The 20,870-nt window shown below is 44.0% G+C and overlaps 1 protein-coding gene and 1 non-coding gene across 9 annotated transcripts in view; both read left to right on the top strand.

Moving 5' to 3' along the window:
• Positions 1 to 20,870, top strand: part of CECR2 (CECR2 histone acetyl-lysine reader) — a 190,351-nt gene that overhangs the window by 53,354 nt on the left and 116,127 nt on the right. The gene's annotated exons all lie outside the window — the stretch shown is intronic.
• Positions 17,273 to 17,334, top strand: LOC118148338 (U7 small nuclear RNA). The gene has a single exon (XR_004735115.1). It is a non-coding gene; the product is annotated as a U7 small nuclear RNA (small nuclear RNA).

Here is a 20,870-nt window from a genome sequence, read left to right on the forward strand (position 1 = left end):
GCAGCTGCCTGGCTGGCTGCTCCGTTAGCGTTGTTGTTGTTCACACCTGGGGAACTGAGCGGCGGGAACAAGGGGTAGAGCCCTTCACCGCAGGACCTTCCTGTAGTCTTCCGTTTGATATTCAGGATGACATTCTGGGCCTGCTCTCCCAACTATTCTGTAAGCGGGATGTGTGGTCTTAGGTTTCCAGATTTCATGTGCGTTTCCTAGGAGGGTTATTAATCACTCCACATTCCTAGGAGACACAGATCGTCAGTGATGACAGTTTCAAAATGTACCACAGGTACTTCATTACTGATTGTGAATTCCCTCAGTTGGCAAATTATGTACGTAAAAAGTTAATTTGAGTAGATGCAGAGTTGTTTTTGTAATATTCTCACTGACAGTTTCACATGCTCTCTAGGATGGGAGAATTGGTTGGGGTGAGGCGTTGCGGACAGTGGGAGTGGATTGCAGCTAGTACCTGCCCCCCCCGCCTCCCCCCCCAGCTTGCGCATGATTTACCTTGAGCCTTTCTTAGTGGTGTACCTGTTGAGGGCATGCTTACACATTTAACGCATCTATTTTTCTCCAGTGGTTCATTTCCAAGGTACGGCTTATAAAGTGAGAATCAATTGGAGACAGTGTTAAATTTTTTCTTTAAGGCCGGGGCACACTCTGGATAGCTGAGATTTCCATATAATGGAGGTTACTCCTGTTTACATCTTATGGCCTGAAAAAAAAATTTTTTTTAATTAATATTGGATCTCACTATGTTGCCCAGGCTGCCCTCCAACTCCTGGCCTCAAGCCATTCACATGAGCAGCTGGGACTATAGGCAGCATTCCACAACACCCAGCCTGGCCTGTATTTTATTTTATTTTATTTTATTTATTTTTTGAGACAAGCCCTCATTTTTCACCCAGGCTGGAGTGCAGTGGCATGATCTAGGCTCACTGCAACCCCTGCCTCCTGGGTACAAGTGATTCTCGTGCCTCAGCCTCCCTAGTAGCTTGTACTATAGGCATGTGCCACCATGCCCAGCTAATTTTTTGTACTTTTAGTAGAGACAGGATATCACCGTGTTGCTCAGGCTGATCCTGAACTCCTGACCTCAAGTGATCCACCTGCCTTGGCCTCTGAAAGTGCTGGGATTACAGGCGTGAGCCACTGTGCGTGGCCCTCAATTTTAAATGTTCCGATTTTGGGAAGAATCTTCATAGAGTATATTATGCTTTTTTGCCTTTAAAAATTTTTTTGAGGTATAATTTATATACAATTAAATATACAGATTTTAAGTGTATAATTGATTTGTGGCAGCTGTATACAAGTGTATAACTACCCTCCTCCAAAATATAAATTATTTTCATTCCCCAAGAAAGTTCCCTCGTGTCCTGTGCAGTTAAATCTGCCCCACCACACATACCCTGCCTCAGACGATGGCTGATCTGATTTCTCTCACTACAGATTAATTTATCTGTCCTGGAAAGTAGGTGGAATTATACCACGTGCTCTTGTCCTTTCCAGGCTGACGTATGGGATACATGCTTATCTTGTCCCAGTAATTGTGCATCCTTAAGCCTGTGTGTTTCTGTACTGTGGTGCAGTGTAGTGGTTCAGTTCCGTTCTGTTGAGCTGCGAGTCTTTGCCCAGAAGTGTAGCAGCCCCACATTTAGGTATTGGGGGAGGGAAGATTCTGTTGCTGGAATTTTAAGAGCTGGGTCTTCTCTTCATGTCAGAAACCAACTCCTTTTTACTTGCATCCTTTCACATACACTTCCTGTTTCTGTTATAATGAGCTGTGAGCTGTGCAACCATGTAACTTTAAGCATTGTTTCGTCTTCCTGGTCTTCAGATGGTCTATATGAAAATGAGGTTAGGTCGGTCACGCCATGTTCCAGGCTCTCGTGAGGGGCAGCTCCTCTAGTGCCCAGTGTCAGGCAAGGCGGAGGCTATGGATTTGGGCAGACATCCCAACCTCCTGCACCCATTCTTTGACTCAGAGAGGGAGGAAGGCAGCTTCGTGTTTTTCCACATGGTGCCCAGCCTGGCCCACCCAGCTTATCGTGCGGGGAGGCCGTACTGTGTGCGGGAGCAGGAGCCCTGGGCAGCGGGCCGAGGCCTTGGGCCACTTCATCTCCATGCAGTACATTCTGGGCTGGTAGCTGGCAGCGTGCAGCTGGAGCTGGGTCCTGCCTTGTCTCAGGGGGCACAGCTCCCTGGCCAAAGGTACTGCCTAGTGGGAGGTGCCTTCCTGATGTGGATGATGTGGCCCTGTCCCACGTGGAGGAGAATACTTGCTCGCCCAGCTCCCGCCTCAGCAGCGCCTTGTGGTGAGCGATGGAGAAGAGCTCGCCCATGCAGCCTTTCTGCAGTCCCTGAAGCGCCCTTCCTCCCAGAACTTCCAGCAGAAGGCGGAGCAGGCCCCTGGGCCACGGATAGCGGGGACCACAGAGGGAACTTCAGATTTGCCTGAAGAAGAGCATGTGAAGGAAGAAATCCAGGAGAGTGAAAAAGATGCTTGGAGAAGCCACCCGGGAGCTGGAGGAGGTGGTGGTGGGATGAGAGCCCTTATTTTGAAATATACAAAACAATGTGTGATGATCTTCCACGTGTGAGGAAGACTCAGAAATATAGCCTGACCAGGAAGAAGAAACAGGGTCTCCTCTGCAGGTGGGAGCTGCAGTTACAATCATTCAGCAGTTAACGGAGAAGTTTAACTTGGATCTATTAATAGTTACACAGGCTTTCCTGAAAAATAGCGGTGAGCTGGAGACTGCTTCCTCCTTCTCAGATGGGGTTTCACCATATTGGCCAGGATGGTCTCCATCTCCTGACCTTGTGATCACCCGCCTCAGCCTCCCAAAGTGCAGGATTACTGGTGTGAGCCGCCACGCCCAGCCGCGGTTACTATTTTTTTCTTTAAGTTTGCTAAAATTTGAATGACCAAGTCTAAGGGTTGGAGTGAGCAGGGATTACTTTGTTAGCATACTCCGGGAATCTCACGGTCATGGAGATAGAGGGATTCCTCCACAATGGGGACTGTGGACACCTCTCAATCGCAGACACACATGGAGTTCAGGGAGACATGGCTTCACACTGGAACCATGCTCACAGACCTTGGCAGGAGTCCGTGGGCAAAGCTGTGACAGTGATGGCCGTTCAGCGTCCCTGATACTCGCTGTGCAGCATCATGTTACGTAGCTCAGATATTCTGCCATCCTCAAATGATGTTGGATCTCTCCTCACACTTCCAGGCTCACACTCGGTGGCTGTTCATGATCACCCAGTGGCCAAAGGACACTCAGAAATGGAAGGCCATGTCTGAGTCCTCTTCATCCATCTCTTTGTGCAAATGCACCTGCAGCTGTGGGTCGTTGACGAAAGGGAGAATCAGTGTTCCTCTGTGATGCATAAACCAATAGACAAGAACACAGGCCGTGTGGTGGCACTGGTAATGGTGACATTGTTTTCTCCCTCTGGGCAGCTCCTCTGAATTGTGACCAGTCTTCTTTATGGTTACCTTTAAATCCGTGTTTTCCCCCTACACATTAATGTTCTATTGCTTGCTTTTTGGCTAGGTACTTTGCCAGGCGAGATAAGGTCCAACACAAGCGGAGTCCTTGCGTTTCTGAATGGTATGCTCTGATAGCTAACATTCAGGCTTATTTCTCTAAAGTGTTCCGTCCTTGAAGCTTGGCTTTTGTGTTAACGATGTATTTACTTGCCTTTTAGAAAATGCTAATAAAGTGTTTTGTGCTAGTGTGTTATTTTGTTAGTAAATTTGCTTGGAAAGATGAATGTGGGTTACGTCTCCTTTCAGAGTCCAAGTGTAGTGTGAGGTGGTCTTTAGAGGTTATAAATTCCACGTAGTACCTGAGGAAAAGGATCTTAATCTCATGTGTACGAACACAGGTGATTGTGTGTGTAGCAGCACCCTGGAATGATTTTTGGTGTGAGAACAGCTGTGCTTAGAGCTGTATAGCTGCCTTCTGTTCTGCACCTATTTGGTCCCATTATTACTATTACTATTACTCTTTTCTGGAGTGCAGTGACGCGATCTCGGCTCACTGCAACCTCCGCCTGCTAGATTCCAGCAGTTCTCTGCCTCAGCCTCTTGAGTAGCTGGGATTATAGGCGCCTGCTACCAGAGTCAGCTACCCTTTTGGTATTTTTAGTAGAGATGGGATTTCACCATCTTGGCCAGACCAGTCTCGAACTCCTGACCTCATGATCCACCTACCTCAGCTTCCCAAGGTGCTGGGATTACAGGGGTGAGCCACCGCGCCTGGCCTGGTTTCATTCTTTCTTGTGCTTTGTAATTCTTACTTTCAATACATTTTTATTGAGGGCCTAGAACATGTCAGGTTTTAGATGCTGAGTATAGAAAGTCAAATAATTTAAAGACAACCATGCCAGGCGCGGTGGCTCCCGCCTGTAATCCCAACACTTTGGGGGAGGCCAAGGTGGGCAGATCATAAGGTCAGGAGTTTGAGACCACTTTTGCCAATATGGCGAAATCCTGTCTCTAATAAAAATACAAAAATTAGCCAGGCATGGTGGCGGGCACCTGTAATCCCATGTACTCGAGAGGCTGAGGCAGGAGAATCGCTTGAACCCAGGAGGCTGGGATTGCAGTGAGCTAAGATCGTGCCCCCGCACTCCAGCCTGGGTGATAAAGCAAGACTTTGTCTCAAACAACAGCAACAAAAAGACAACTAAACTGATGGGAACAGGACCGTGCAAAAGCATACATTGCGCACACAGAGCAGATACATATGAATGAGACTTGGATTAAGAGTGGCTTCCCAGGACAGCAGAGCTTGAGTTACATGAAGAAGCGGGTGTGGGTTGACGGGTGTGGGTGTTCGGAGAAGCAGTGTTCTAGGCAGTGGAAACAATGTTGACCGTTGGTTTCTAGTCCAGGTGGAAAGACCAATTTTCTAGTCTAGAGTTAAACCAAATAGGAGGTTACCATTCAGTTAAATGAGAGATGGTGATGACTTTCACCTAGCCTGGGGACGGTGGGAATGAGGACAACGGGGCATAGGCGATGTTAAAGAGGAAGGAAAAGAAAGATCTTCAGAAACTGGCGAACAGTTCCCAGTGGGAGTATGGGAAAGGAGTCAGTGCTGCTTTCCAGAATCCTGCTTTGGGTGGCTGAGATAGAGAGGAATTTTATTTTTAGCCATCTATCTAGCTTAAGAGATTAGGAAATAAACCCTCAAGTAGCCATCATATATATAGTGTCAGCAGCTACCAAGGCCAGTCTTATTTTATCTATTTTTCTCTACCCAGATTATTTGAAGCAGATCCCAGACATCATATAATTTCATCCATGGATATATCCATTTATCTATCCAAAAGACACTAGTCTTTAAAAAAAAACAACCCCACAATACATTACCACACGTAAGAACATGAGAAAGAATTCCTTAATGTCATCAAATTTCACATTTTCATAGTAGTCCTCCCCACTTTTTACAATTTGTTTAAATTCACGTTCAGATAAAGTCCATACATTATAAATGGTTAATTTAATCTCTTTTAATATCTGTTTTTCTGAGACAGTCTCTCTGTCGACCAGGTTGGAGTGTAGTGGTGTGATCTTGGGTCACTGCAACCTATGCCTTCTGCGTTCAAGTGTTTCTCCTGCTTCAGTCTCCCAAGTAGCTGGGACTACAGTCATGTGCCAGCACACCCAGCTAATTTTTGTAATTTTAGTAGAGACGGGACATGGCCAGGCTGGTCTCGAACTCCTGACCTCAGGTGATCTGCCACCTCAGCCTCCCAAAGTGCGGGGATTACAGGTATGAGTCACCCTGCCCAGCCGAAATATTTTTTTATTATGTAGGTTTTCCCTTTTTGCAGTTTGTTTTGGAAAAACCAGGTCTCTTTTTCTGTAGATTTTCCCAGTTTGGAAGTTGCTGATTTATCTTCATTGAATTATTTCACATGTTCTTCTGTTCCCTCTATGTTGAAAAATAGGTGGTTAAACTTGATAAAATTCAGATTTATTTTGGGGAAACAAATTCGTAATACATGGTGATGGAAGTGGCACACATAATGTCTGCTGTCTCAGATGTGAGCAGCTCTTGATGGTTAGCTAGATCCTAGATACGTTGTCTTCAGGGCTTGCAGGTAGCGATGTTTTTCTTTTTAACAGTACCTTCAAAGTGCACAGTATTTATTCAATGGTGACAGTTTAAATTCTGGTCATTCCTTATTCAAAGATAACTGGAGTATCTTTATATAGAGAAACTTTTTTTTTTTTTTGAGACGGAGTTTCGCTCTTGTGACCCAGGCTGGAGTGCAGTGGCACGATCTCAACTCACCGCAACCTCCGCCTCCTGGGTTCAGGCGATTCTCCCGCCTCAGCCTCCTGAGTAGCTGGGATTACAGGCACACGCCACCATGCCCAGCTAATTTTTTGTATTTTTAATAGAGACGGGGTTTCGCCATGTTGACCAGGATGGTCTCGATCTCTTGACCTCATGATCCACCCGCCTCGGCCTCCCAAAGTGCTTGGATTATAGTCGTGAGCCACCGCGCCAGGCCAAGAGAAACGTCTTATCAAACATTTAATTATCCTAAGATACAGTTCAAATAAGTAAGATAAGATAAAAGCATAATTATTTCTCTCCTTGTTTCAAAATAAAAGTTTTCAGAATGCTGTTTGTTCCTAGCAAAAAATTGAGTTTCTCTTCTTTTTTCTTTCCTTTTTTCTTTCTTTTCTCTCCCTTTTTCTTTTCATTTCCTTTTTTCCTTTCTTTCTTTCTCTCTCTTTTTCCTTTCTTTTCTTCTTGACATGGTCTCCGTATGTTGCCAAGTGTGGTCTCCAGCTCCTGGGCTTGAAGATCCTCTTGCCTGGGCCTCTAAAAGTGCTGGGAATACAGGTGTGAGTCACTGCACCCAGCTGAGGAAAACAGTATTTTTATTAGTGGATATTTATAATAGAGTGTGTGTGTGTGTGTGTGTAAAGGCAGCAGAGTCATCTGAGAATGCTCAGGGAACAGGCATGGTGGGGTAATGTGCTCAAGAGTGACAAATGTTTGGAGTGACCTCTAGGAGAACAGTAGAGGGGTTGTGGAGCTTGGTTGATGGTGGAGATGGCATATAGTGGTACCAGTGTACATGTGTGAGTCTATTGTTCTTTGTTTTTCTTTTGTAGTGCTCAGATAACTGCCTAGGAGAAAAATGCAATAATTCTTCATCAGGGTTGTGATTTTGCATGGAGGCGTAAAAGATTTCTGGAGTAGAGGAGAGTCTGGAGCAATGGGGAGAATGAATGAAGAGACTGATCATGGTGGCGGGGGTGGTCTAGGATGGATTGGAGGGGACTTTTCTGCACAGTAGTTGGTATAAAGAAGGTCCTCAGTAAATATGTGGTAGAAATAATAGCTGGTGGGACCCTACAGATTGGAAGAAAATATGGTATTACCTGAACTAGTCAGAACAGGTGTTTTATATATGAATGACATGTGACATAGTAAGATCAAAGACAGGAGGTGAGAATTTGAGAGAAGAGCATATGAAGAACTCGCAGGGAGTGTGGGTGCGGTGGCTCACACCTGTAATCCCAGCACTTTGGGGAGGTTAAGGCGGTCAGATCACTTGAGGCCAAGAGTTCAAGACCAGCCTGGCCAACATGGCAAAACCCCATCTCTACCAAAAAGAAAAAATGATCTCACAGGGATAGCATTTCTGGATGAGCTGATAGAGTAAGTTATGTCACTGGGCTGCTACAGGTGGGCGGACGTGATGTTGAAGATGAAGAAACCGTACAGTGCCTGAGTTCTAAGCAAGGCTTCCCCAGCCATTCAGGTTGATGGTGGGAGGGAGGGAAGGAGCTTACAGCTCATCATAAGGAAACAGGTAGGTTGGTGAATAACAGGGAGCAGCAGAGAACTAGAGTTTGATTGGATGAGTCTCAAGATGGTTCCATTCATGGTCAGAGCGGCAGGAAGAAGTCCTTTGTGGCCAGTGGAAGAATAAGCCACTATTAGTGCAGGCTCTAGGGAAGGACTTTCTCCTCAGGAGAAAAACAGTTTAGTTAGGACAGAGAGATGGAGAATATTGCCACATTGCTAGGCATAGAGGTTAAACCAGTCTATATTCCTGCCAACAGTGTACAAGGGCATTCATTTCCTACAAGGGATATTCTTTATTTACCATAGGGCTGATGATAATTTCCTTTTTATTAGGTTTACAGTTGGTACACTGGAACTTGACTCCCATCCTGTATTCAGTATGTCTGGCTTCTGAAATGCTGCTGTTACCATTTTATCTGCATTACTTCGTTCATAGGTCAGGCCTCTTATAGTCGTCAGACTTCAGTACGGTTCTATGTGAAAAGTGCACATAACCGATGCCGCGTGTCTGTAGTGAAATGGTGTGCACGGGCTCCTGATGAGCACTGCAAATGTGTGTCTGTAGAAGCGCCCTACCTTCCTGCACCCTCCCTCTCTTCACACGTGTTTGCTGGCCATCCTTCCATCTGGCACACTTACTCTGCCTCCTAATTCTCCAAGATGCTCTATCAGCCAATTTTTCCTCCATCAGCCCTTGTAGTTCATCACACGCAATTATCTGTAACCCTCTCCCACCTCCACCCGAACCACATGCCCCGGCGCTTCTGCCTCTCAGGGTGTGATTGATTTTCCTTCTCCTTCGGCCAGCTTTCTCTCTGGGCTAGGGCATCCTGTCAGATTGCAGTGTTCCATCCTAAGCCTGACTTGTACTGAGGTGTTTCTCAGCCTCCAGCCAGGGCTGCTTCGAAAACACTCACTGGGGAGAAGAACAAGGCTGCATGTTCCTGTGGGTCTTGACTGCAGTGTCTTGCTGTTTTTGAAAACAGCTCACTCCATGACTCTCAAAGGACCCTGGAAACGATTGTTTTGGCTACATAAGTCATAATAGTTATGGTCAGTCATTGCCTATTATTTATACATGTTTAATAATTTACTGTAATTATGTTAATGCGTATCATGAAGCCAGATTAACTCTGTGAGTTTTATTTGGTCACAGCCGCACCTCGCTGGCGAGCACACTGTCTCTGCAGTTCCTTGTGCCTGCTGCATGATCAAGTGCTTACAACTTAAAGTGAATCCTGGTGAACTTAACAGCGGAGTATCCATCAAATCCCTGATCATCCACACACATTTTGCTAGCTTCTGAATTTTGTATCTATTTTTACTAAAGCTGGGGTAGAAAAAGCAAACCCTGAAATTTGAGTGCCCATTTAATCAGTCACTTGAGAAACCTTATTTCATTTAGCTCTTACAACTCTAATGTATGGAGGATTGTTATTTCTTTCACAGGTCAGGAAACTGAAACTGAGAGTAATTAATTGAACTGTTCTGCTCTTGAGGATATTTGGTTTGGAGCGATTTCAGATGAAGAGGGTAATACTTACATGGTTGACGGGAGGATTATTGCATATATGTAAAGCATTAATCATAGTGCCTGACAGAAGTCATTGTACATCCACGTTTCCCTTTCTCAGTGAATTTATGGTCTAGAGCAGTCTTCAAAACCTTTCTTTCTTTTGAACTTCATCATCTCTAAAGCTGACCCGTTTCATCTGGAGCCATGGCATCAGATAATTTGCATGTAGATCTTCAAAAGCTACTAGCAGTTCCTTGCTTTTCTATACTGCTGTTTGACCTAAATTTAATAATCTAATATAGGAGTATAGAAAACTATATTTATATTTTGAATGGTATCATTGGAGCATTACTTAAAATGGAAAAAAAAAAAACGAAAATGGTAGTTCTTATTGATGCCTGTTGTAACATCAAACACGTTTTCTGGTAGCTCTTGTATTTTTTCATAGATCTTCTGGGGAAGGGGCGTGGCTTATTGAGACACATTCACAAGCAATTAAGTCATTCAAAGCATACAGTGCAGTGGTTTTAGTACGTTTAGAGCGCGCAGTTATCACCACAGTCCATTTCAGATCCGTTGCGCCACCGCAAGCCCCAAACCCTTTAACAGGAACACTTAACCACGAACTCCTGCGCCCGGATGGATTTGCCACTCTGGACATTTCCTGTACGTGGAATTCTGCAGTCACGCTGTGGCCGTTTGCACCTGGTGTTTTCCCTTGGAAAGTGTTTCTGTGGTTTATTTATATCGTAGCAGGTATTGGGACTTCATTTCTTTATCGCCAGACACCACTCCATTACATGGCTAATGCCACATTTGGTTCATCTGTTCAGCAGTCGTTGGATATTTGGGTTTTTCTACTTTTTGCTATTATGCATAATACTGCTGTGAATATTCCTTTAAAAGATGTTTTGTGTGCTCCTAGGTTTTTGTTTCTCTTGGGTATGAATCTGGTTGAATTTCTGGGTCATGTCGTTACTGCATTTAACCTCTTTAGGACTTGCCAGACTTTTCCCAAAGTCACTGTGTTACTTTACATTCTCACCAGTAGTGTTTGAGGATTCCACTGTTTCCACATCCTTCCCAACATTTGTTTTTTCTTTTTCTTTTTTTTTTTTTTGAGACAGAGTCTCACTCCATCACCAGATGCCAGGCTGGAGTGCAGTGGCACGACCTCAGCTCACTGCAACCTCCACCTCTTGGGTTCAAGCAATTCTCCTGCCTCAGCCTCCCGAGTAGCTGGGCCTACAGGCACGTGCCCCCATGCCCAGCTAATTTTTTCTGTATTTTTAATAGAGACGGGGTTTCACCATGTTGGCCAGGATGGTCTCAATCTCGACCTCGTGATCCACCCGCCTCAGCCTCCCAAAGTGCTGGGATTACAAGCATGAGCCACTGCGCCCGGCCCTATTTTCTTAAGAGACAAGGTTTTGTTCTGTTGCGCAGGCTGGAATGCCGTGACATCATCAAAGCTCGCTGCAGCCTCAAACTCCTGAGCTCAAGCAGCCCTCCCACTTTAGCCTCCTGAGTACCTAGGACTGCAGGTGCCACCATGCCCAGCTCATTTTTATTTTTTATGTAGGCAGTGTCTCATTATCATCCTCCCACCTCACCCTTCAATTACAGGTGTGAGCCACCACACCTAACCCTGTCTTTCTGAGTGTGGGTTTAACAGAGACTTTTCCATGTCAGTATTGAAGACAATCAGATGCTTTATTTTAATCCACGAATACAACACATCCTGTATGGTATTTTTCCGATCAATTTCTATGCGTGCGCTCCACCACTGAGCTGCATCCCCACCTTGTGTGGTAGGTTTTTGGTTGCCTCAGTACTGCACTGATTTTTGGGTGGAATGCTTCTATCACTGGCAAAATGGAGTGTTCATTCTTTGAACTAATATGGACAATATCACTTTTTGGTTAAAGTTAGTATGTGTGTGAAGGCCTCATATTGCTATTTATAAAAAATCTTTAGGCCAGGTGTGGTGGCTTGAGCCTGTAATCACAGCACTTTGGGAGGCCGAGGCAGGCGGATCACGAGGTCAAGAGATCAAGACCATACTGGCCAACATGGTGAAACCCCATCTCTACCAAAAAAAAAAAAAAAAATTAGCTGGGTGTGGTGGTGTGCGCATGTAGTCCCAGCTTCCCGGGAGGCTGAGGCAGGAGAATTTGCTTGAACCCAGGAGGTGGAGGTTGCAGTGAGCTGAGATCGCTCCACTGCACTCCAGCCTTGTGCCTGGCGACAGGGCGAGACTCTGTCTCAAAAAAAAAAAAAATCTTTGAAAACACTTTTCACATGTAGCCTGTCTCAATAATAGTGGATAGATTTTCAAGGAGTGCTGCTAGTATCATACTCAGCTTGGGGAGCGTTTAGGTGTAGAACTGATAAAGGCATTTTAAAGGGTGTCAGTAACACATGTCATCTCAAACCATTATGTTGATTTGGTCAGAGAACTTAACATTAAGTATTGGTGTTACATGGTCTTCTGTCTTTATTTCAACAGACTCTATGTCGCCCAGGCTGGAGTGCAGTGCCTTGATCACTGCTCACTGCAGCTCTGACCTCCTGGACTCGAGCAGGTGTTTCACCTCAGCCTCCCAGTAGCTGGGACTACAGGTGCGCACCGCTGTGCTAATTTTTGCATTTTTTGTAGTTACAGGGTTTTTCTGTATTCCCCAGGCTGGTCTTGAACTCTAGAACTTAAGTGATCCATACACCTCGCCCTCCCGAAATCCTGGAATTTCCAGCCTGAGCCACTGTGCCCGGCCTCCTGTCATCACAGTGTCACCGTGAATATCCACATACAGTTTAATACATTATCAAAAAGGTGCTATTGCTGAAAATCGGTTCTTTTGGGGGCAGATGATGAAAACAGCTTAACTGTTGTGATGGTTTGTGCAGTATACAACCTGTTCCTGTCATATTAAAATTGCATGGTTTGGGGACAAGGGGAGCGAATCTCAGAAGGTTCCTTTAAAGGGTAGTAATGAAAAATAGGTTGAGAAATAGTTCCCTAGTGAATAAACGATGCTAGAATCTAAGGTTACTAGAGATCATTCAGTCGGGCCTCTTCCCCCAGTGTTTAAAAGTAAGGCACAGAGTGAAATGACTGATTTTGTTAGATAAGTAGTACCTACTATGTGTCAAGCTGCTTTTCTATCCATGAGGGTAAAAAAATAGGAGGCCTTTTGCTTCTCTTGGGAGAATGAACAGTTAAACATGGTGTGACTTCTGTGAAGGTGAGTGGGAACACAGAGAGGCCACCCAGGTAAGTCTGAGCAGAGGCGGGGAAGTGTCCAGGAGAGCTTCTGCTTGAGTGCAGACCCACCCTTCTAGGCAACTGTAGTGGAATTTAGTTGTTTTTCCAACTTGATTGTGTTTCAGAACCGCTGGGTTGCTTGCTGGAAATGCAGTTTCTGAGGTCGAGTTCTGCAGACTCCGATGCAGGCAGCCCAAGAATCTCCGTTTAGGATTCGCTGTATCGCAGGGTGGCAGTAGACATTCTTCAGGGCAAACTAACTTTTCTTTTGGACATTGACCCATGAGATTGTTGCTTTAATCACTTTCCCAGCAGTCTAGAAATAAGTTCACTCCAACCATGGATTAGAGTCCCCTTTCCACCCCAAGCATGGATTAGAGTCTCCTTTCCACCCCGAGCTAAGCTGCCTCTCCTGCATTATGTTCTGTTTGTATTTTTTTGAGGACGCTCTTTTGTAATCATTTGGGTGTGGGGTGCCTTTACCTACTGCTGTTCAGAATAAAAGCAGTGAGTGTCGACTCTTTACTTAGAGAGTATTTTGTTATATCCTGGGTGTTACAGTGAAAGGATACTGTCACGTCAAGGGGGCTTGAGGAGAGAAACCAGCGTCATCTGGGACTGATGGAAAGAAAGGACGGAATACATCAAGTACACACTCACCTGCTACTCATTCATGTTGTAGAGCTGATGTCAAAAAAACGCAGACGCCTGCAGGGCCAGACAGGTATCTTAATGAAGGGGATGGGGCCTGTTGCCCAGTCGATAAGCTGGAGGACCCATGTCCAGTACAAGAGGCAGCCCCGTGTTAGTGCCAGCTGAGTCTTGAAGAACTGGGAATCAGTCAGACCTGATTTTTTTAAATGATGGACAACCAGTGACAAGACAGACTGAAGAGCAAAGCAAGCATTGCTGCCTGTTACCACTTTGCAGTTGCTTATGCATTCCATGAAACTGACTAGTCCAGGAACAGGAATTTGCTTATGTTTGTAAGACTCAGACCTTGGCAGAAGGATCAGAAAGGAAGGTAGAATTTGGAGACCTGGTCGTATAATTGCAAGATCACACTCTTGTGAACTGCTGATCGGAATTACCTGGAGTCAAAGTGAGATCCGTGGTGCAGCGTCTCTTCTCTAAGTTCCAGAACGCTGAGCACCTCTTGAAGGGTGTAACCTGACAAGAAGGGTGTCTGGGGAATTGGGAAGTCCTGTTTTTGTTTTCTCCAGTGAAAATTCTGGACAGGCCACAAACATTTTTCCTTCAGTAGACTCACTAGAGCCCTTTTAATTCTCAAAAACAAACAAAAAGATACAAAAAACCAAACCAATAGGAGCAGGACCTTCCGGCTCAATCCAGTGAAACTGATTTTTCTCATAGTTGTCCTGATTATATGCAATGTCTCTCTGGCCACATTAAACTCATACATCAGATGTTCTAAAACAAACTGTAATAAATTAGATTTGGGGTCATAGCTCTGATTTATCAGTCATCCTCCAGGGTACTGGGCAAAGGAAAGATAAATTCTGGGCTTTAATTTCTTGATAAACCATTTGCTGTTAGCTTAAATTATGCCAACTTTAGCCCAGTCTTAATTCAGCGTTTAAGTAAAGTTCTGTGCACAATAATGGAACACAGTGCTCCTATGAAAAGCAACAACATTAGCTGTCTCTAGTTCACAAAGCAAGACTGGGTGATGGAATGAAGACTCGCGTTGCCTGTCCCACCCTTTGACTTGTAAACTTCCTTAGTGCTCTTCCATCCGACGCTTCAGCTGCCACAGTATCCCTTACGAGTCAACCAGCTACTCTTTGGGAAGCTGCTTTTGTACTACTTTTAATTCTGACAGCCGTTTTTCTCAAGTCGAGCTGTCTCTCTGCCTACTTCTGAAATGTCCGTGCAGTGCTGAGTCTGACATCAGTGAGTTTTCCCGACAGGGAAGTCCTGCGGGACCAGTATCCGTCCTCGGTCAGGAAGAGGTGGGTGGGTGCTCACACTCGTCTGCAGGAGGGGGCGAAGGAGAAGGGAAGTGTTGGGTCCTAGATGTGAACTCCTATTTTGGTTTCAGGGTAATTAATGTTTCCTTAAGTTAGCTAAGCCTTGGGTTCTTGCCCCTCTGGCTTTCAGGCCTGAATCAGCAATCTTTAGGCAGGAGCTGGGGGTGGGGAAAAGGATTTTATATTTTATGTCATGCCCAGGTGAATGAGTGAAGTAATATGAGAGCAGCACTTTCTGAAGCTTGGACTTGAGGCTACAGAATGGGTTGTGGATGGTGAAAACTTTTCTCCTAAAATCCTAGTGACCTGGGGAGAACTGGCCTCTGCCAAGTCTCTGCAGCCCTCGGAGATGCTGTTGGCTTGTCCGGTGTTTGTTTCTAGTTCTCTGGCTGCTGTTCTGCCTTCCCTGTCTTCCCCTTCCCCCTTGGCCTCCGAAATTAGATACATTCCCCCTCTGCTCCCAGACGTCTCCATCTCCTCATCCCCTGACAGAGCAATCATTTATCAAGTTGTTTCACGTGTTGTCGGGAGGGGGGCCCTGGGGACTCAGTTTGTTTCGTCCCTTTGTTGAAGCTCCACAGGATCAGCCAGCTTAGTCTCCAGCCAACTGCTGAGAGTTGCTGGACTCCAGGAGCAAATGTTAAAGGGGCCGCCTTTCATCTACTTGCTGTGACTTCAACCTTTCTATTTAAATTCCAGCTTACTGGAACTCACAGACATACACTTCCTTGATATGTTTTTGATCGTATGATATTTCTTTTTTGTCATGTGCCTCCCCATCCCCATACCGTCACTGAGAACCTGAAATCGATTTTTAATAGGATATGATTGTAGACATGTTTTGTAAGGAGTTCCTGCTTTTTGATGGCCTCTTTTTGGATATGCTTTGACTTACCAAGGTGTCACACTCTTTACCGTCCATAGAAATTTCTAAATGGTATAGGGTTAAAAAAACGTTTTTAAAGTTTGTCAGACTTCAAAATGCAAGCGGAATATCATGCTTTTCACTAGGAGTGATGCACGTTTTCCATGGTGTCTACAGAGATGAAAGGAAAAACTTCCTTCACTTCAAGGATGTATAGTGCTAATGCTAACCAGTGTTGACCATGAGGTGGAAAGATGGATGTTACTTACTGTAATTTAATAATTTAACAGGACAACGTTTCTTTTGTGGAGTAATGGAGATGAGACTTAAATGTTAATGAAAATTTTTTTCTGTGATTTAGAAATATTTCCTCCCAGTACTTTATTATGAAAACTTGCAAATGAACAGAAAAGTTGAAAGGATTGTGCACTATATTTTGGGTTTTAAAAATGCATTTCTCTAACAAGCCGAATAAAACATGCTGTACCATCACAGTGCACTGTAAAACTCTGCTTGGAAGCAAAGTAACGACAAAAATGTCCCAGATGTCGTGCGTTGCAAACAGAGCATTTCTAAAATGAGCCCCTTTCAACCCCAGCAGGGCTTATCTTGTGTTTACTGTAGACAAGCTGAGCCCTGAACCTAAAGTTGTATAGTATTGAGAAGTTTGGTGGGGAAAATGTTCTCCCTTCTCATCACGTGTCTTACGTAGAAAATATTTAATCACTTTGATCGGGCTTGTCTACTGAAAAGTAGTTCATAATGAGAGTAAACTGTCCTTGGTGCTATGTATATGGAGGCTCTTAAAACAACTTAACATCAAAATGAGCCCAAAATGTTTTTTTATAAGGCAAGCTTGTCCAGCCCACCACCTGCAAGCCCATACAGCCCAGGACGGCTTTGAATGAGGCCCAACACAAATTTGTAAAGTTTCTTAAAACATGAGATTTTTTTTTTTTGTTTTTTGCAAGCTTATCAGCTATTAGTGTTAGTATATTTTATGTATGGCTTAAGACAATTCTTCTTCCAACGTGGCCCAGGAAAGCCGAAAGATTGAACGACCCTGTCATAACGTATGTCCTCATTATTGGGATGATTTTCAGCTGAAAAACAAGTGCATTATTTCTTACTAATTTTTCACAGTGAAATTGTACATGGCTAAGCAAAAGTTTCTTTTTTTTTTCTTAATGCTGTTTGGCCGGACATGGTCGCTCATGCATGTAATCCCAGCACTTTGGAGGAGGCCAAGGTGGGAGGATCAGTTGAGGCCAGGATTTGGAGACCAGACTGGGTAACAAAGTGAGACTTCATCTCTACATGGTTTTTTAAGTTTGTATGTATCTGTATCTAATATAGATATATACATATATACATATAAAAGCAAGAAGACCTTGCATTAATTCTGAAAATTAATGTGTACTACTTGCTAGATATTTTTCTAGCAATGGATAAAACACATAAAAATTTGTTCGAGGCCGGGCACAGTGGCTCAAGCCTCTAATCCCAGCACTTTGGGAGGCCGAGGTGGGTGGATCACGAGGTCGAGATCGAGACCATCCTGGTCAACATGGTGAAACCCCGTCTCTACTAAAAATACAAAAAATTAGCTGGGCACGGTGGCGCGTGCCTGTAGTCCCAGCTACTCGGGAGGCTGAAGCAGGAGAATTGCCTGAACCCAGGAGGCGGAGGTTGCGGTGAGCCGAGATCGTGCCATTGCACTCCAGCCTGGGTAACTAGAGCGAAACTCCGACTCAAAAAAAAAAAAAAAAAAAAAAAATCCGTTTGGAGTGTTACAGCTCTTTTAGAATTTGTCTAGCAGGCTTTCTGGTTTTTGCCGGAAAGCCCTCTATTAAATTTTGAAAAATCCTTTTGGAACATGAGTTCCACAGGAGAAGAAACACTTTTTTTTTATTGTTTTTTATGCAAATATTGTCAAGTTTTTTCTATCAGGGGTCAGATATTAAATATTTTAGACTTTGAGTGCCAGATAATTTCTGTTGCAGTTACTGAATTTACTACAAAAACGGATGGACAAGGCTGTGTTTCAGTAAAGATTTATTTATACTAATAGGTGGTATACCATAGCTTACTAACCTCCATTCCAGGGTGTAAAAATAACATGGACAAGCAACAGATTTAAGAAAAAAGTATTGGCAAAGCAGATGACAAAGTTAACAGCATCCAATACAAACAGTCCGGTGAAACGATGGGCAGAGGATGTGAATAGGCAGAAGTGGCAACGGAATACATCTTACTGACTGAAGAAAGAGCCGCAAAGGTCCGACTGGCAAAAATTAGTAAGTAGTGTCTCTGATCGGAAAGGAAAAGGAACGCTCTTAGACGTTACTAAAAAAACATCAGACCGATGCACAAACAATGCACCAGACTTTGATAAACAATCTGGTGATACCTGTTGAAATCTAAAACATAACTATATGTACTCTGATTGCTCCAGTAACGCCAGTCCTGGAATTGTAATCGATGGGTGCAAAACGCATGCTGTACAATGGCACGTAGACTAAGAAGGCTATTGCAGCGTGGTTCTCTGTGGCCTTAAGTGGAATATAGTGAAAGCCCATCAGTGGCAGAGTGGCTGAATAGGATGTTACCTGCACACCGTGGAATATTAGCTCACCTTCTAATAGAAGGAAATGGAGCCACACTATCCACTCGCCTTGGAGGGGGTAGGCGGGCATGGGTAGCATCAGTCTACGAAAAGGCCTATGCCTGTGCGTCGATGTGTCTGCATGTATGTATATATGAATGTGATAACATTGAGAAAAACAAGAATTATATTTGCTTGTATATAAGGGGGAGTTAGTAGGGAGTAAAAGAAGGAAAATAATTGTATACAAACAGCCCCAGAGTGAACAGTATGATTGCTTTTTGAATATATGTAGAACTGTGTGTGCGGGGGGTGGGGGGGATCTGTATTTTTATTCACATCAGTTTTTTTAAAGGAAAAACTAAAATAGTCATCAGTCATTCAGGTTCCATCAGCTTAAAGATTTGTCAGAGGGCTTCCTAACTCCCATGATGTTGTCAGATAGGCTCACCTTAATACACCCCCAATTTCTTGGCCTCTTTTTTGCCTTGTTGACTGAAAAAATGGAACTCTTTCTTCATCTCTTATGGCCCAAAACTTTATGGGAAACACTGAAAGCGCCTCAGAAATGACTGAAAAAATGGAACTCTTTCTTCATCTCTTATGGCCCAAAACTTTATGGGAAACACTGAAAGCGCCTCAGAAATGACTATAGGTTTCACTACTAAGGAACTAAGATATGAGTTGAATTCAGGTCTGTCCTTATCCTTGCTACAGTGTCCGACTGTGTCTAATCCCTGCTTCTGGAAGTGAAGCTAGGGCTTCCCTATTGGTTATTGAGCTGACATCTGACTTGAAGAAATGAGAGGTAAGATTATGTAGCAAAGAGATGTAAGAAAACAAAACCTTGATTTCAAGTCTTTTAACAGATTTCTTAGAAACAAACTTGACTGCTACCCTCTCATCCCTACCCCTCTGCTCCCCTCTCAACGTGATAATGACACAATCATTACAGACATGCCCTATGTTTTCTGGACTTTTTAAAAGTAACTGAACGTTCAAGAAAGTAATGCCTTATATCGGTTGATTATGTTTCTAAGACCTGACTGTCAGGTCTTACTAAGACTTTTTTTTTTTTGGAGATGGAATCTCTGTTACCGACGCTGGAGTGCAGTGGAGCGATCTCAGCTTACCACATGTGCTCTGCCTCCTGGGTTCAAGGGTTCAAGGCTGATTCTCCTGCATCAGCCTCTTAAGTAGCTGGGATTATAGGCATCTGCCACCACACCCGGCTAATTTTTTTGTGTTTTTAGTTGAGATGGGTTTCGCCATGTTGGCCAGGCTCTTCCCAAACTCCTGACCTCAGGTGATCTGCCCACCTTGGCCTCTCTACGTGCTGGTATTACAGCCGTGAGCCACTGTGCCTGGCCGGTTAACACATTAAAATGATGTGTGTTAAGGGAGCAAGTACTGGCTGTTATTGGGAATCTGGGATGGCCCTAGGTAGATCTTTCCTGCTCGCAGATACAGAAGGAGTTTGATGGAAGGCACAGCTATGATAGTGTACTTGGCTGATCATCTTAACACAGAGCCCTCAAATTTAATTTTAGTTTAGCAAATATTTGTCTTGTAGTATGGAAATTTTAAACCACTCACCATGGTTTCTATAAAATAATGCATCATTTATTCTACCGTGATGAAAGCTTTCTTTTAAAAAGTAGCCAGGGGAAATTGACTAGGGGTTAATTGGTTTCCTGTGTCTTACTCTGTGGACCCCACCCCCCTGGTTTTTGAATGAGTGAATGTTCTTCTTTCTTGAGTATATTGCCAGAGGATGATCAGTTATCTTGAATTCTCAGCCCTTGATCTATGAGTAGGTTGTTTTTCTAGTCTTAATCGATTATTTGTTTGAAGATTTTTACATGGTAACAAGATTAAGAAAGATGGTAAATAATTGGCTAAAGTTTTTTTGTGAAACAGAACTTTACAGAAATGTGACTGAGATGTACATGGAAGTCACCTTGTGAGAATCCCATGGAACATGTTCAAGTATAAAGTTTCATAAGGAAGTCAGATCGCACCATAGTCTGTTATATGATTTATCTGTCCCATAGGGACAGGATCTGGACGTTCTGAACTTCCCCGCAAGAAGGGACGGCAGACCTGTCGATTTCATTTCCATTGACCATCTACTTAGAATCAAACTCAAGTCTCTTTGAAATTATACAAAGTTTGGAAGCTACTTACGTTATTAACAGCTTTACTTTTTTTGAATTCAGAAGAAGATGCAAGGAGGGAAAGACAGAAACTCCAAAACAGGAGCACGTTACACTAGAAGAGTTCCATGTGAAATTCAGAATTCGATTCCCTTAACACTATTCACTTTGGAGCTCATAGGATTCGTGGTGCGGGAAACTTGTTAAAACACAGATCAGGTCCTATGCGGTGGCTCACATTTACCATCCCAGAACTTTGGGAGGTCAAGGTTTGGGAGAATAGCTTGAGACCAGGAGTTTTGGAGCAGCCTGAGCAACATAGCAAGACCCCCATTTCTACAAAAATACATGTTTCTCAAATTAGTTGGGTGTAGTTGGTGCATATCTTGTAGTCATAGCTACTATGGAGTCTGAGGCAGGAGGATCTCGAGCCCAGAAGTTCCAGGCTGCAGTGAGTTTTGATCATACCACTGCACTCATGCCTGGATGACAGCATGAAACCCTGTCTCTTTAAAACAAACAAAAAAAAGCTGGGCACGGTGCCTCAAACCTGTAATCCCAGCACTTTGAGAGGATGAGACTGGCGGATCACTTAAGGTCAAGAGTTTGAGACCAGCCTTGC

This window comes from Callithrix jacchus, chromosome 1, assembly GCF_049354715.1.
Source record: "Callithrix jacchus isolate 240 chromosome 1, calJac240_pri, whole genome shotgun sequence".
Classification (NCBI taxonomy): domain Eukaryota; kingdom Metazoa; phylum Chordata; class Mammalia; order Primates; family Cebidae; genus Callithrix; species Callithrix jacchus.